The following is a 16697-nucleotide window of genomic DNA, read 5'->3' as shown; positions in this document are numbered from 1 at the left end:
ATACAATCAAATCTAATCCTTGTAAAAAATCCATACACATAAAAATCATATGGACCAGAAGAACTGAGGAAATCAACCATGTTCTTGTAGTAAATAAACAAGGAAGCATGCTTACACTGTGGGGTCTCTTTGTTACAGTTGTCTATTTGTTACACTGCAGTTCTGAAGTTGGACTTTCCAGTAGAAGAGCCAGCAGTAATAATTAGCTGTGAAGTGTTAGCTTAAACAGAATTCCCTGTTAGCCCATGCTACATTTTGCCTTAATATTAGTATACTAATAGAAGGGAATAATTTTTCACACTGTTTGAACCTGCCAAGGGCATATTGTATTTCATACATTAGGTGAAATAAGACTATTTTATTAGCATTGACCTTGGATTTTTGCTACATTTTAATTGTCCATTATAAATGTTCATTTGTATACATGGTTTGTATTATAATCTATGAAAATTGCTCTATAGGCACTATTAAGTCTGAGAGGAGACACAGCCTATACACAGAAACAAACAGCACCCAAGTGCAGGACAGTGTCACTATTGTGAGAAAATGATGAGTAGACTTCTTCAGAATCTTTATAACTCAAAAACAAATATGATTGATAGGGATAATTGATAAAATAATTTATTTTAATAATGGGTTTAAATTTCAGTAATATATAAGCTGACATTTCTTTTTAGTAAGAAAAATATAAAAAGTTGCAACAGGGTAGGCGAAACTGTAGGGAATCACAATAGTATTAGATGTTGGGATATGTAAAGGAACAAAGGGTGTGAAGTCTAAAAAGGTGAATGGCTACACCTAACTCAGTAAAGAAAAAATGAAAAAATTGTTAAAGACTTAAGAATTTTTCCACAATGTAATTTTACTTATTTTTACATTTATTTCTTTCATTTGAGAACCCAGGTCTTGGATACTTAATTTACATCTTTTCAAGTCCACCCTGTCTCTCCTACAACCCCTTTCTCCCTGATCCATCTCTCTAATTCATGATGTTTTCTTTCTTATTTACTGTGCACGTGTGTGTGTGCATTATAGTGATCTGCATGTGTATAAATATTTAGTGCTAAACACTTACCATTTGATAATCTATCAGGGAGCTTGTTCAAGGAGAAGTCTGATTGTCCCTCTCTTAGCAGTCATTTATAAGTTGTGGTACTTCTCCTACATGTGAGTTCTTATGAGAGTCCCTTCAGAAACTACATTCTTTTTCATTTTAGAAGAGCATGTGAATGATTTAAAGTCACAGACAATGGAGAACAAACATTAGAAATCCTGCATATTAGTAAACCAAACAATAATGGAATTCTGCAGTAAAGATCGAAATTATGAGACTGGATAAAATTATTATGCCAAGAGAATAATGCTTCCTAGTGTCCATATCTATGGGGAGATTCTTCCTACATACTCTACAAGATGGGGTTTGAACTTGCCCTGCCCAGTGCTTTATCAGTCAATGGAAAGTAAGTAGAACTTTTATCAGTGTTTTCCAGGGATGTAGGGAGATTTATCTCTTGAATCTGTGAACTGCTATATCACGAAAGCAAAACTTGTACTTCAGGCAACAAGAAGAGATCTCGTTGTCCCTCTTCATGCGAAACATTTGTGTTAGCTGAGCAGTTACCTGCCATTGTGTCACATGTCCAGGCTAGCTCAGTAGAAGTAATACCTGCATCAAAAACTAAATAATCTGCAAAGAAAGAAAGGTAGAGCAGTGCTGAAGATGGGATGGCAGTTAAGATGTTATGTTCTAAATAAAAAATTATGAAGTGTCCTTAATAGGCTCATGTGTTTGAACACTTGGTCCCAAGATGATTGTGCCTTTTAGGAAGGTAGAACATTTTGGAGATGAAGCTCTACCTGCTGACCACTGTATCTTGTTCAAATTTTTATTTTCCGTATTTCTGGCAATGTCACTTGTGCTGCTTCTCTAGCTGTAGTTATTCTATGGTAACATTAAAACCTACAATCATTGTAGATTGAAGACCATTGGCTCTCCAGAAACTTGGTGCTCAAGTAAAACTGCTCAGGCAATTCCATGCATACTAATAAACTACTGAATCTCCAGTGTGAAGGTAGCCACTGGTCCAATACCCAGACTGAATCATGAAGCATAAGCTAACAAAGATCTATTCCCTGATAAAAATTTTGGTTAAGTCACTTCTTTGCTCTAGAAAACCTAAATAACTCATAATGAGAGGAGGTAGATTGGGAGACAGTAGAGGTGGTGATGGGTAAGAAAGTGAAAGGGACTAGAAGAGGAGAGGGCTTACAAGTTTGGTGAAGGCTGAGTACAGAAATAGTATCTAATTAGATTCTGAGGAAGAGTATAGAAACAGAAGGTCAAAAAGGACTCTGCCACTTAAGTATTTTCTGAACAAAAGAATGACACTGACATTATATCACAAATGAACCCAGGAAAAACTGGGGAAAAGCTACTATGGCATATCCTGATATTCAGGTTCAGTGCTAACCCATGGAAAGTATAAATACTATATTCAAAGGTGAATATGAAGACATATGAAATGCTTCAATGAGAAGTAGCACTTGCTATAAAGCATGAGGACATGAATTGTGTGTTTAGCTTTCATGTAATTGTTCCCACACTCATATGTCTGTAAGACAACCATTAAGAGCCTGTGGCTGAATGATAGACCCTAGGAGATCCTGGTTTGCAAGACTGTCCAGAATGGTAAGTTTCAAGTTCATTCATAGACCCAATGATGAATAAGTTGGTGAGTGGTAGATCAGAACAATTACTTCTTCTCTGGTATTCATAATGGCTGATCCTACACTTGCATGCATATAACATCACACCAGTATGCGGCCCCAAATAATTTAGATACAATGAATAAAGCAGATAGAGTAGTGAATTTTTAACAATTTAGCAATGATAATTTGGGGAATTGCATACAAAATATGTAGTATTAATGTATCAGTTGTTTGAACATAACAGACACCATCTTTGGCATTTGCTATATACAAGCCAATGAACATGGCTGTCTTATCAAGTCTTCAGTCCCTGATCTAGATGGTTTACTGGGTACCAAAATGAAGTTCTAAACAGTTAGCAATGACCTTATCCAGTTTTGATCTTTGTGTGCTACAATTAACACCTGCTACCCATGGTGTGTCAACAAGTACAAAAGTGCTATGACAGTTGCCACTTTCCAGTTGTATCTGATATTTGCTCCATGGGTGGCAATGTTTGCTTGGCACTGTAAACCTTCCCAAAACCACATGACTTTCTAGGTCACTGACTAGAATATACTGCCAATATTTTTGCTAGAGCGATATGTTGATGTGTCTTGTAAATATGTATATTTATACTCATAGACTGGAGAAATTCTCGTTTTTAGAGAAGTCTCATAGAGAAGTGGGTGAAAATCAAGTAAGAGACTTATAAGTCACCAAACTACTGAGAATAAAAGAATAATAAGTGTTCATCCATATACATACATCTATCCATCTCATACCAAGGTTCTTTGGGACATAGTGGAAGAGGAATAATGAAAATGTGACAGCTAACCAATGGGGAGGATCTATATCTATATCTATATCTATATCTATATCTATATCTATATCTATATACATATATATATATAAAATACTGTTGTCTGTATGCTTTTGCAAGCATAAATATATATCAGCTGGGACTCATGTAGAAACAGGTAAAAATAGAAGACAGTAAAAGCTTGAGTCAACATATATGAGAAGAAAGGAAGTGTGACACAATATTTTATATAGCATTGGTCAAAATTTTCAAAATGTAAAATAGCACTAGGCATGTAGGTCAGTGGTAAAACGTCTTCTTAGCATTTATGGGGTTTTAGGTGCACTTACTAGAAACAGACATATAATGGGACATTTGATAAGATTTTATCAGGAAATAATTCTCTTCCGGTATATATATATATATATATATATATATATATATATTCATGTGAATACACACATATATATACATATCCAATATTTATGTCCACTATGTCATTTGACAGTAGTCATATAGAGCACATACTTATTAATACAGATTACATCATGTGTCTTAGTTAATTTCATAACTTTATAATTAGAACCTTTGCCCTTCCTTCATGTAATAATTCATAAATTATTTGATAGAAAATGTCAACAATAATTACATTTTTATAATTTTAATAAAAAACTAATTATGTTGGCTTGGTGTTTACTTATTTTGTAATTAATGAATTATCAGGCCCTTGATCCTATGAAGACTTGATACCCCAGTGTATGGTAATGCCATGGCAGTGAGGTGGGAGTGGGAGGGAGGGAGGGAGGGAGAACACTCTCATAGAAGCAGGGCGAAGAGAAATGGGATAGGGAGGCTCCAGAGGAAAACCAGGAAAGGGGATAATATTTGAAATGTAAATACATAAAATATCCAATATAAATAAATAAATAGATAATATTACAGAGGAAGGACTCTTCAATAAAATCAGTATTTGCCTTAACATATCAAGCACCATGATTTAAACATTTAACTCACAGTTAGATCACAAAAATTTAATTACGCATAAGTAAAACATAGTAACCTTTAATACTATTTGTATTTTGTAGCTTCCTATTTCCATATGTGTGTGTAAATTGCTTACACAATTGTTTCTCTGTCTGTAGACATTTCCTTTGTTGTATACTAAAGCCTTAAAAATGCAAACGAATTAACTAACATTGACCAATGAAGAACACTGCTCTTCCCATTGCATTTATTGCCCGAGAAGACTCATAGTTAATTATCTTTATAAGATATATGTCTTACTAAAACATTATGAAAATATTTATTGTTACATTTTTGCATACAATTTTCATTATTATTTTATTTAATTACATTCTAAATGTTGCCTCCACTCCTGGTCCCCCCTCCATCAGTTCTTCACCTCATACACCCTCCCCTTTGTTTCTGCCTCCTAAGTCACCCACCAATTTCCACCTCACCCCACTAGCATTCCCCTTCCCTGGGGCATCAAGTTTCTACAGGACTAGGTACATCCTTTCCCACTGGCGCCAGACAAGGCAGTCCTCTGCTACCTCTGTAGCAGGGACCATGGACCAGCCCATGTATGTTCTTTGGTTGGTGGCTTAAATTCTGAGAGCTCTGAGGGCTCTGGGTTAATTGAGAGGTCTGAGTTGATTGATTCTGTAGTTATTCCAATAGGATTGGAATCCCTTTTAGCTCCTTCAGACTGTCCCCTAATTTTCCATAGAGGTCCCTGAGCACATCCCAAAAGTTGACTGTCAGTATGTTCATCTGTCTCTGTCAGCTGCTAGTAGAGTCTCTCAGAGGACAGCCATGCTAGGCTCCTGTCAGCAAGCAAAACATGGCATCAGTAATAGTGTCAGGGTTTGGTGCCTGCTTATGTGATGGAACCCAGGTTGGGCTTGTCTCTGGATAGAATTTGAAAGGGCAATCTTTTAAATCAATCACTATAATAGGCCATACCTTAGGTAAAAAGGAAGGCAAGGATTCTAGGCTGTAAAAAGACCATTGGCAGAATGATTTTATTAATTGCCCTCATATGTGTTAACATGTTACATTTTTCCTATTTATTTTTAAGGTATTTTATTCATTTGTGATTACTTTTAGTTTTTACAGTCTGATAATATTTTTTGGATAGTTTTTTTTTGGATAGTTCGTGTGTTTACATTTCAAATGATATCCCATTTCCCGATTCCCCACTCCCGTTCTCCCTCCCCTGCTTCTATGAGGATGTTCCCACTCCCACCCAACAACTCCCACCTCAACACCATGGCGTTCACCTACAATGGTAAATCAAGTCTTCACAGGACCAAGGGCCTTTTCCTCGGTTAATGCTAGACAATGCCATCCTCTGCTACATACGTGGTTAGAGCCATGGGTCCCTCCATGTGTACTCTTTGTTTGGTGGTTTAGTCCCTGGGAGCTCTAGGGAGTCTGGTTGATATTATTGTTTTTCCTGTGATGTTCCAAGCCCCATCTACTACTTCATTCCTTTCTTCTACACCTACAAAGGGCTGCCAATACTTAGTCTGATGGTTAGCTGGAGGCATCAGTAAGGCTCTAGCAGAGCCTCTCAGGGACATCCATATCAGGCTGTCAGCAAGCACTTCTTGGCATAAGCAATAGTGACTGGGTTTGGTGGCTGCATATGAGATGGGTCCCCAGGTGGGGCAGTCTGGATGACCTTTGCTTCAGTCTCTACTTCATTCTTTGTCCCTGTATTTCCTCCAGTGCATACTTTGTTCTCTCTTCTAAGAAGAACTTATGTGTCCAAATTTTGGTCTTTCTTCTTGAGCTTCATATGATCTGTGAATTGTTTCTTGGGTATTGTAAGTAAGATTTTGGGCTAATATTCACTTATCAGTGAGAGCATACCATGTGTGTTCTTTTATGATTGGGTGACCTCACTCAGGATGATATTTTCTAGTCCCATCCATTTGCCTCAAAATTTCCTGAAGTCATTTTTTTTTAAGTAGCTGAGTAGTACTCCATTGAGTAAATGTACCACAATTTCTGTATCCATTCCTCTGTTGAGGGACATCTGGATTCTTTACAACTTCTGGCTATTATAAATAAAGCTGCTATGAACAGTGGAGTATGTTCCTTTTATATGTTAGAACATCTTTTGGGTATATGCCCAGGAGTAGTATAACTGGGTCCTCAGGTAGCACTATGTCCAATTTTCTGAGAAACCACCAATTTTTTTTTTTCAGAATGGCTGTACCAGGTTGCGATCTCACCAACAGTGGAGGAGTATTTCTTTTTCTCCACATCCTCAACAGCATCTGATATCACCTTAGCCATTCTGATTGTTGTGAGGTGGAATATCAGGGTTGTTTTGATTTGCATTTCGCTGATGACTAAGGATGGTGAACATTTGCTTAGACACTTCTTGGCCATTCGATATTCCTCCATTTAGAATTCTTTGTTTAGCTCTGTACAATTTTAATAGGATTATTTGGTTCTCTGGAGTCTAACTTCTTGAGTTTTCTGTATATATTACATATTAGCCTTCCATCAGATGTATGATTGGTAGTCTAGGTCTTTTTATTGGGGAACTGAATTCATTGATGTTGAGTTCCTGTTATTTTGTTAGAGGTGGAATTATGTTTATGTAGCTATCTTCTTTTAGGGTTTGTTGAGAAAAAGATTACTTTCTTGCCTTCTAGACTGTAGTTTCCCTCTTTGTCTTGGAGTTTTCCATCTATTATCCTTTGTAGGGTTGGATTTGTGTAAAGATATTGTGTAAATTTGTTTTTGTCATGGATCACCTTGGTTTCTCCATCTATGGTAACTGAGAGTTTTGCTGGCATTTGTGTTCTCTTAGGGTCTGTATGTCATCTGTCCAGGATCTTCTAGCTTTCATAGTCTCTGTTGAGAAATCTGGAATAATTCTGATAGGTCTGCCTTTATATGTTAATTGACCTTTTTCCCTTACTGCTTTTAATATTTCTCTTTGTTTTCTTTATTTAGTGTTTTGACTATTATGTAACTGGAGAAATTTCTTTTCTGGCCCAATCTATTTGGAGTTCTGTAGGCTTGTATGTTCACAGGCATTTCTTTCTTTATGTTAGTGAAGTTTTCTTCTATAATTTTATTCAAGAAATTACTGGCCCTTAAAGTTGGGAATCTTGACTCTCTTCTGTACCTATTTTCCTTTGGTTTGATCTTCTCCTTGTGTCCTGGATTTCCTGGATGTTTTGAGTTAGGAGATTTTTTTCATTTCACATTATCTTCGATGGTTATGCCCATGTTTTCTATATCTTCTGTCCCTGAGATTCTCTTTTCTATCTCTTATATTCTGTTGGTGATGCTTGTGTCTATGACTCCTGATCTCTTTCCTAGGTTTTCATCCAGGGTTGTTCTCTTTGTCATTCTGCTATTGTTTCTATTTCCACTTGTAGATCCTGGATAGCTTTGTTCAATTCCTTCACCTATTTGGTTGTGCTTTTCTATAATTCTTTAAGGGATTTTCATGTTTCTTCTTAAGGGTTTCTACTTTTTCTCTACTCTGTTCTCCTGTATTTCTTTAAGGGAGTTGTTTATGTCCTTCTTAAATTCCTGTATCATCATCATGAGATGTGATTTTAAATCCAAACCTTGATTGTCCAGTGTGTTGGGGTATCCAGAACTTGCTTTGGTAGGAAAATTGGGTTCTTAATGTTGCCAAATCAAATTTATTTCTGTTGCTTTTGTTGTTATGCTTGCCTCTCACCATCTGGATATCTCTTGTGTTAGTTGGTCTTGCTATCTCTGACTGGAGCTTGTCCCTCCTGTGGTCCTGGAGCCTGTGATCTTAAAAATGAGAGCACTCCTGGGAGACCAGCTCTCTCTGGGCAGCATCTGGTCACAGATAGCCATGGGACAGACCCAGCTCTGGCCACAGATGGATACATATTTTTGCATTCATCATTAAATGTTGAGTCCTTTCATTTTCTCAACATCTTTACTTTTCAATATTTTAAAGCTTTAGAAAGAAATACTATGTAGAAGGTAGCCGTGTTAATGGCTGCAATTCTTATAACACATGGTTTCTCCAAATTAACATTGAATTCTGCACAATTGCCTCAAATCAATAAATGCTCACATGCCAGTGTGTCACGCCACCGTCCCCCAAAAATGATATGGACTTAAGCTTTGCATAGTGTCATTTGAAGGTTAGAGAAAAATAACAAAGATAAAGTTTTTCAAGTCTGCCAACAAGATCTCTGACAATATTGACACATTTTGAGCCAAAAGTCAGTAGTTGTTCCAATGTAAATAGAACATTCTGTGCTCCTGGACATGCTAACATAATCTGTCAACAAACCCCCCCCAAAAGGGGAAAAATATCATGAATGAAACCCTTAATGACTATATGATAACATATTGGTGGACAGAAGCTAATTTATCTCAGTTCAAAAAGGAGGAAGGAAGAGTGTCTGAAACAAATAAAATAGATTCTATGTTCTTATGCTGGAAGAAAAGTAGATCTTTATTTCCTTACAATGTTACTGACCAAGGTTTTTATTTACATTTCAAATTTGTGCCCTTCCCAGTTTCCCTTTGAAACCGCAGACATCCCATTCATCTTCCCTTGACTCTAAGATGATGCTCCCCTACCCAACCACCTGCCTCACCTCATCTCTCTAACATCTCCCTTCACTGAGGCAACAAGACTCTACAAGGCCAAGCTTCTTCCCTCCTTACACTTAAAAATATGGCTAATACATAAGCTCATGGGAGGAGATTAAGTGGGAAGGGGAGGGGAGTAAATAGAGGAGGGAAAAGTCTACTTAATGTTCATGTCAACAAGAAATTCAGCAGTGAAGGATTGTGGGCATAACTGTGATGGATTTTCTTAATTAGAATAATTAAAATAGGAAAATCCACCTTAAATATGGAGCATATTTCATTGACACTAGCCCAAATACAAGGGAAGTCCAAGAGTTTTGATTTTGACTGTTTTTGTTTTGTTTTCTTTTTGTCCTCCTCCTCCTCCTCCTCCTCCTCCTCCTCCTCCTCCTCCTCCTCTTCTTCTTCTTCTTCTTCTTCTTCTTCTTCTTCTTCTTCTTCTTCTTCTTCTTTTTGTTTTGAGTTTGTTTAAATGCCAGTGCAGCTTTAGCTGTTAAACCTATTTAGTGCTGATATCAAACCTAAATTCTCATATATGATCACACATTTAATCCAAGCAATTGGGATCCAGAGGCAGACATATATCTTTGTGTTCAAGTATGTCTAGGGTTACATAGTGAGACAGTGTCCCAAACAAACAAACCTAGATTTCTGAGCCTTCCAACAAGATATAAAGACCAATGCCCTTTCAAACTCCTTCAATACACTGATTGCCAATTTGAAAGTAATAGAAGACTGAACAGAGCAGCTAAGATATCCCAGGTTTTCCAGGGTAAAGACAGGCACTGGTCCACTATCAAAGCTGCACCAGATAAGGTAATCTAATAACTCTTTTAGTATCTACTATTAATTTCATTCCTGTAGAGAACCCTGACCAAAATAAAAGGAGTGGGAAATAAAAAAGAAAGGGAGAAGGGAGGGGTGGGAAAAAGATGGAAAATAAGGGAAGAGAAAAGGAAGAAAGAGGAGAGAGGAATGCAGAGGAGAGGAAAAGTGTTAAAGACTTAGTGGAGACTGCCTACAGAATAGAGAGTTAGGTAAAATTCAAGGGAACAGTTTTAGAAAAAATAAAGAACGCTCTGTGACTTAAGGATTTGGTAAGTGGGATGTCTCTTATCATGTCTAGTCCTTATAGAAGAGTGCTGGGTAAGGAAAAGCAAACTTTTATGGGCTGTCCTGAGTTCGAAGTATCAAATTAAACTTAAATGAAAATTTAAAAAATATTTAAAGTAGATATGAAGACTTGGGGATACAGCTCAGTGAGAAATGGAATTGTCAGCACTGTCACACACGCACACACACACACACACACACACACACACACGCACATACACACACACACACACACACACACACACACACAGGGTCTACAAAGTGTTAATTCTGTGTATGTTTTCAGAGCTAACTATGGTATTGAACGTCCAGTTGACATGCTTCTCTTTGAGTAAATATTTTTTACCTTCCCTCAAAATGTATTCTACATTAATAAAACTATCATTAATACATTGGGTCTTTTTTAAGTATTATTTTTTAGCTACTTAAAGTCATGTTTATTCTATTTAACTTCTGTGGAATTTAAGATGAAAAAATACACAAGTGGTATATGCTTAAACAGCAAATTTTAAATTTAGCACTGGTTTTATAAAGTAAATTGCTGTAGCAAATATTTAACCTCAATCAGGGGTTTTTACCTTCCCTTTGATTATTCAGTTCCCAGATATAAAACACATAACCTTTACATGTATAGTAACCCTTTAATCACCACTAGAGCTGGGTAGATCTCTGCCTTCTAAGCTATTAATGTGTATTTCCTATCGAAGATCTCCACTTATAACTTTCGGTGTTCTGTTTGGTCTGTTCTTAACTCTAATTGGCCATCCCTCATGGCCATGTTTTCATATTAACCTAACCCATATTCCATGTGTCTTCTCTATCAGCCCTCCCTCCCTGTCCTTCCATCTCATGGTCCTGACTCAGACCTCAAGACTGGGAACCAAAACCTCACCTACCTCCCTTCCACTCAGATAAAGTTTGTCCGCATCTATATTCAACCAATATGTTTAAATTAAGAAGCAATTTCCCTTATGAATATCGATGCAAAGATATTCAATAAAATTCTTGCAAACAAAAACCAAGAGCTCATCAAAACAATCATAAATCATGATCAAGTAGGCTTCATTCCAGGGATGAAGGGATGGTTTAATATACGGAAAACCATCAACGTAATCCACTATATTAACAAACTGAAAGAACAAAAGCACATGATCATTTCATTAGATGCTGAGAAAGCATTTGACAAAATTCAACACCCTTTCACGATAAAAGTCCTGGAAAGAACAGGAATTCAAGGCCCATACATAAACATAGTAAAAGCCATATACAGACAACCAGTAGCTAATATTAAACTAAATGGAGAGAAACTTGAAGCAATCCCACTAAAATCAGGGACTAGACAAGGCTGCGCACTCTCTCCCTACGTATGCAATATAGTCCTCGAAGTCCTAGCCAGAGCAATCAGACAACAAAAGGAGATCAAAGGGATAAAAACTGGAAAGGAAGAAGTCAAAATATCACTATTGGCAGACAATATGATTGTATACATAAATGATCCCAAAAGTTCCACGAGAGAACTACTAAAGATGATAAACAACTTCAGCAAAGTGGCTGGGTATAAAATTAACTCAAATAAATCAGTAGCCTTCCTCTACACAAAAGAGAAACGAACCAAGAAGAAATTAGGGAAACGACACCATTCATAATGGTACCAAATAATATAAAATACATTGGTGTGACTTTAACAAAGCAACTGAAAGATCTATATGATAAGAACTTCAAGCCTATGAAGAAAGAAATTGAAGAAGACCTCAGAAGATGGAAAGATCTCCCATGCTCATGGATTGGCAGGATTAATGTATTAAAAATGGCCATTTTACCAAAAGCGATCTACGGATTCAATGCAATCCCCATGAAAATACCAATCCAATTCTTCAGAGAGTTAGACAGAACATTTTGCAAATTCATCTGGAATTAAAAAAAAAAAAAAACAGGATAGCTAAACCTATCCTCAACAATAAAAGGACTTCTGGAGGAATCACTATCCCTGACTCAAGCAGTATTACAGAGCAATAGTGATAAAAACTGCATGGTATTGGTACAGGAACAGGCGAATAGACTAGTGGAATAGAATTGAAGACCCAGAAATGAAACCTCACATCTATTGTCACTTGATTTTTGACAAAGGAGTCAAAACCATCCAATGGAAAAAAGATAGCATTTTCAGCAAATGGTGCTGGTTCAACTGGAGGTAAGCATGTAGAAGAATGCAGATTGATCCAATCTTATCGCCCTGTACAAAGCTTAAGTCCAAGGTTCACATCAAACCAGATACACTCAAACTGATAGAAGAAAAAGTGGGGAAGAGTCTCAAACACATGGGCACTGGAGAAAATTTCCTGAGCAAAACACCGATGGCTTATCCTCTAAGATCAAGAATCGACAAATGGGACCTCATAAAACTGCAAAGCTTCTGTAAAAAATGGGTTCAGAGCTAAACAAAGAATTCACAGCTGAGGAATGCCGAATGGCTGAGAAACACCTAAAGAAAAATGTTCAACATCTTTAGTCATAAGAAAATGCAAATCAAAACAACCCTGAGATTCCAGCTCAACACCAGTCAGAATGGCTAAGATCAAAAACACAGGTGACAGCAGATGCTGGAGAGGATGTGGAGAAAGAGGAACACTCCTCCACTGATGCTGGGATTGCAGATTGGTAAAACCATTCTGGAAATCAGTCTGGAGGTTCCTCAGAATATCGGACATTGAACTACCTCAGGACCCAGCTTTACCTCTCTTGGGTATATACCCAAAGATGCTCCAACATATAACAAAAACACATGCTTGACTATGATCATAGCAGCCTTATTTATAATAACCAGAAGCTGGAATGAACCCAGATGCCCTTCAGCAGAGGAAAGGATACAAGGATACAGAAAATGTGGTACATCTACACAATGGAACACTACACAGCTATCAAAAACAATGACTTTATGAAATTCATATCAAATGGATGGAACTGGAAAATATCATCCTAAGTGAGGTAACCCAATCACAGAAAAACACACATGGTATGCACTCATTAATAAGTGGATATTAGCCCAAATGCTTGAATTATCCTAGATGCACAGAACACATGAAACTCTAGAAGGATGATCAAAACGTGAATGCTTCACTACTTCTTTCAAAGGGGAACTAGAATACCCTTGGGAGGGAATAGGGAGGCAACATTTAGAACAGAGGCAGAAGGAACACCCATTCAGAGCCTGCCCCACATGTGGCCTATACATATACAGCCACCAAACTAGATAAGATGGTTGAAGCAAAGAAGTGCAGGCTGACAGGAACTGGATGTAGATCTCTCCTGAAAATCACAGCCAGTATATGGCAAATACATTGGCGAATGCCAGCAGCAAACCACTGAACTAAGAACGGGACCCCCGTTGAAGAAATCAGAGAAAGGACTGAAAGAGCTTGAAGGGGCTCGAGACCCCATATGAACAACAATGCCAACCAACCAGAGCTTCCAGTGACTAAGCCACTACCCAAAGACTATACATGGACTGACCCTGGGCTCCAACCTCATAGGTAGCAATGAATAGCCTAGTAAGAGCACCAGTGGAAGGGGAAGCCCTTGGTCCTGCCAAGACTGAACCCCCAGTGAACGTGATTGTTGACGGGAGGGCGGTAAGAGGGGGAGGAAGGGGAGGGGAACACCCATATAGAAGCGAGGGGGACAGGTTAGGGAGATGTTGGCCTGGAAATAACAATCGAAATGTAAATAAGAAATACTCAAGTTAATAAAGATTAAAAAAAAAGAAAAATAAAGAGTATATTTATCCTCTCAATGCATTTTATCCTTATACTTATAAGTCTTTGGTTTCCTCTTTCTTAATTTCAACTTCTTAGAAAAGAAAAACAGTAAGTAAAGAAAAAAGAGAAATGTATATAAAAAATATCCAAGTTAATAAAGATGGACGAAAAAAAAAAAAAAAGCAAGACCATCATGTGTTTTTTGTGTAGATTCTCCTGTCTCAGACCTTGGGGTCTGTATTTGTCATTACAATACACAGCAAAGGACCAAACTTTAGCAGTAAATACTTCAAAAAATAATTCTAGGCTATTTTGATATTACTATAATTACTAATTTGTAATTACAAGAACTAGTAAAAAAAATACACTTTGAAAAGAAACTGATAAACTAGAAGAATACTCTACCAATATGTTTAAAAAGATAATGGATGCATAAGAGCACTAGAAGGAGAACACTTCTGGAGATCTTTTTGTCTAGTTCTGCCTTGTCTAGTTCTGCCTTGTCTGGTTATTTAAGCTTCTTTTGTTACTTTAAAGATATATATATATATATATAGATAGATAGATAGATATATAGATAGATAGATAGATAGATAGATAGATAGATAGATATAGATATAGATATAGATATAGATATATGTTTCCAATTTTGCTATTATAGGTCTTGTTTGTGTATAAATGTATATGTTCTATTTCACTATGTCTTTCCTGTGCTGGTGTTTTTATCTTATTTTTACTGCCTATATTTTTTGGTTGTTTGGTCCCCTTTCTCCCTTTCTGTTTGCCTTACTACTACTATTATTATCATCATCATCATCATCATCATCATCATCATCATCATTATTATTATTATTATTATTATTATTTGTTTCTCACAACGGAGAAACAGAAAGCTGGGTGTGTAGTGATGAGAATGATCTGGGCAAGGAGGACAAATAGTGACAAAATATATTTTATAAACAAAATATATTTCAATAAAAAGGAAAACACCAAAAAGGCATCTATTACTGTTCTGGGGTTGCTGCTCTAGATCCTCCAAAAAACACACATTTAGGAAATCAAACCTGGTGAATACAAAAACTATACACTAAAATCAGCCACCAGTAGTACTCTGTGAGATTGTAGAAAACAAATTTTTGAATCAGAGGTGAAGAGTATTAAACTAGCTCAAAATAAGGGAAAAAATTATCCTGAAAGTGGCATACAGTATGAGTATTGACTGTAATGTGATCAAGAGATGCAAGGAACAGAGGCAGCATTTTAGGCTGGGGAACAGAAAGAATGCACAGGAGGGTATACAGATAAGATACTCTGCCTATAAAACATTGCAATTATTAAGTGATAATCTAAAAGACATCAAGGCGCAAGTCAGGCAAGTAATGTGTCAGCATATAGACAGGACACATGCTTAAACTTATTTACAAAAGGAAGGTGTTCTGAATGTGGTCGCAATTGCTCATACAGTAAGAACAGGAATTCATGACACTAAAATGCTTCTATATACCAATGAAAAATGCCAAGAAGCGAGTAATGAGATAGGTTACAAAATATAATATATTTTAGTATTGTTAATATTGTGGAATAAAAAGGTATTTTTTCTTGAAATAACTCTTTATAAGACAAATTGTAAGAAAATCAGATAATGGGTGAGGTAAAAAGACTGAAGCCCTGAGGGCAAACGGAAAGAATAGAAATGGGCAACCAAGGGAGGTAGGAGTTTAGGAATATACCAGAATATACCAAAGTCCTGGGAGGTGAGAGACTCTCAGGTCTCAAAGGACCCTGGATGAAGTGCACTGCAGTGATGAGAGAGAACTTGCATAACCCACCGCGAGCAGAAAGACAGGGCATCAAGTAAGGAATGGGGTTGCCATCCCACAGTCAAAACTCTGACGTTATTGTTCCTGTCTGAAAAGAGCTGCAGGAGGAAATCTAGAAAAAGCCTGGGAAAAGAAGATCCAGCAACAAGCCCAAAAGCAGGATCCAGCTGAAGAGGAGGCCCCGAGACCTGACACCATTACAGGCCATGGTGTATTCACAAAAAGGGACCCATCAAGACTGTCCTCCAAAAGACCCTACAAGCATGTGAAAGTCAGAAGCAGATATGTGCACCCAACCAATGAAAGGAAGCTGCTGACCCCTCTGGTTGAATTAGAAAAAAGCTGGAGGAAGCTGAAGAGGAGGACAATCCTGTAGGAGGACCAGAAATCTCAATTAACCTGGACCCCCAGGATATCTCAGACTGTAGATTTCCACCCAGGCAGCATACACCAGCTGAGATGAGGAGCCCAACACAAATACAACAGAGGATGCTGACGCTGTGTTCAGTCAGAGAAGATACACCTAACCCATAAGAGACTGGAGGGCCCAGGGAGTTTAGAAGCATGGTAAGGTAGGTGGGGTGGGGACATCCTTATGGAGACAGGCAGGAAAGCAGGGGTGGGGGGAGAAGGTGTGGGATGTGGAACAGTCAGAGAATGGACCAGGAGGAGAATAAAATCTGGAGTGTCAAAAGAGAGAGAGAGAGAGAGAGAGAGAGAGAGAGAGAGAAGAGAGAGAGAGAGAGAGAGAGAGGAGAGGAGCCTGAGAGATGCCTCAGCGGTTAAGAGTACTGAATACTCTTCTAAAGGTCCTGAGTTCAAATCCCAGCAACACATGGTGGCTTATTCCATCTGTAATGGGATCAGATGCCCCTCTTCTGGTGTGTCTAAACAGCTACAGTG

The sequence above is a fragment of the Rattus rattus genome, chromosome 3, assembly GCF_011064425.1.
Source record: "Rattus rattus isolate New Zealand chromosome 3, Rrattus_CSIRO_v1, whole genome shotgun sequence".
In the NCBI taxonomy this organism is placed as follows: Eukaryota; Metazoa; Chordata; class Mammalia; order Rodentia; family Muridae; genus Rattus; species Rattus rattus.
The sequence above is the reverse complement of the archived record's forward strand: the minus strand, read 5'-3'. Positions refer to the sequence as shown.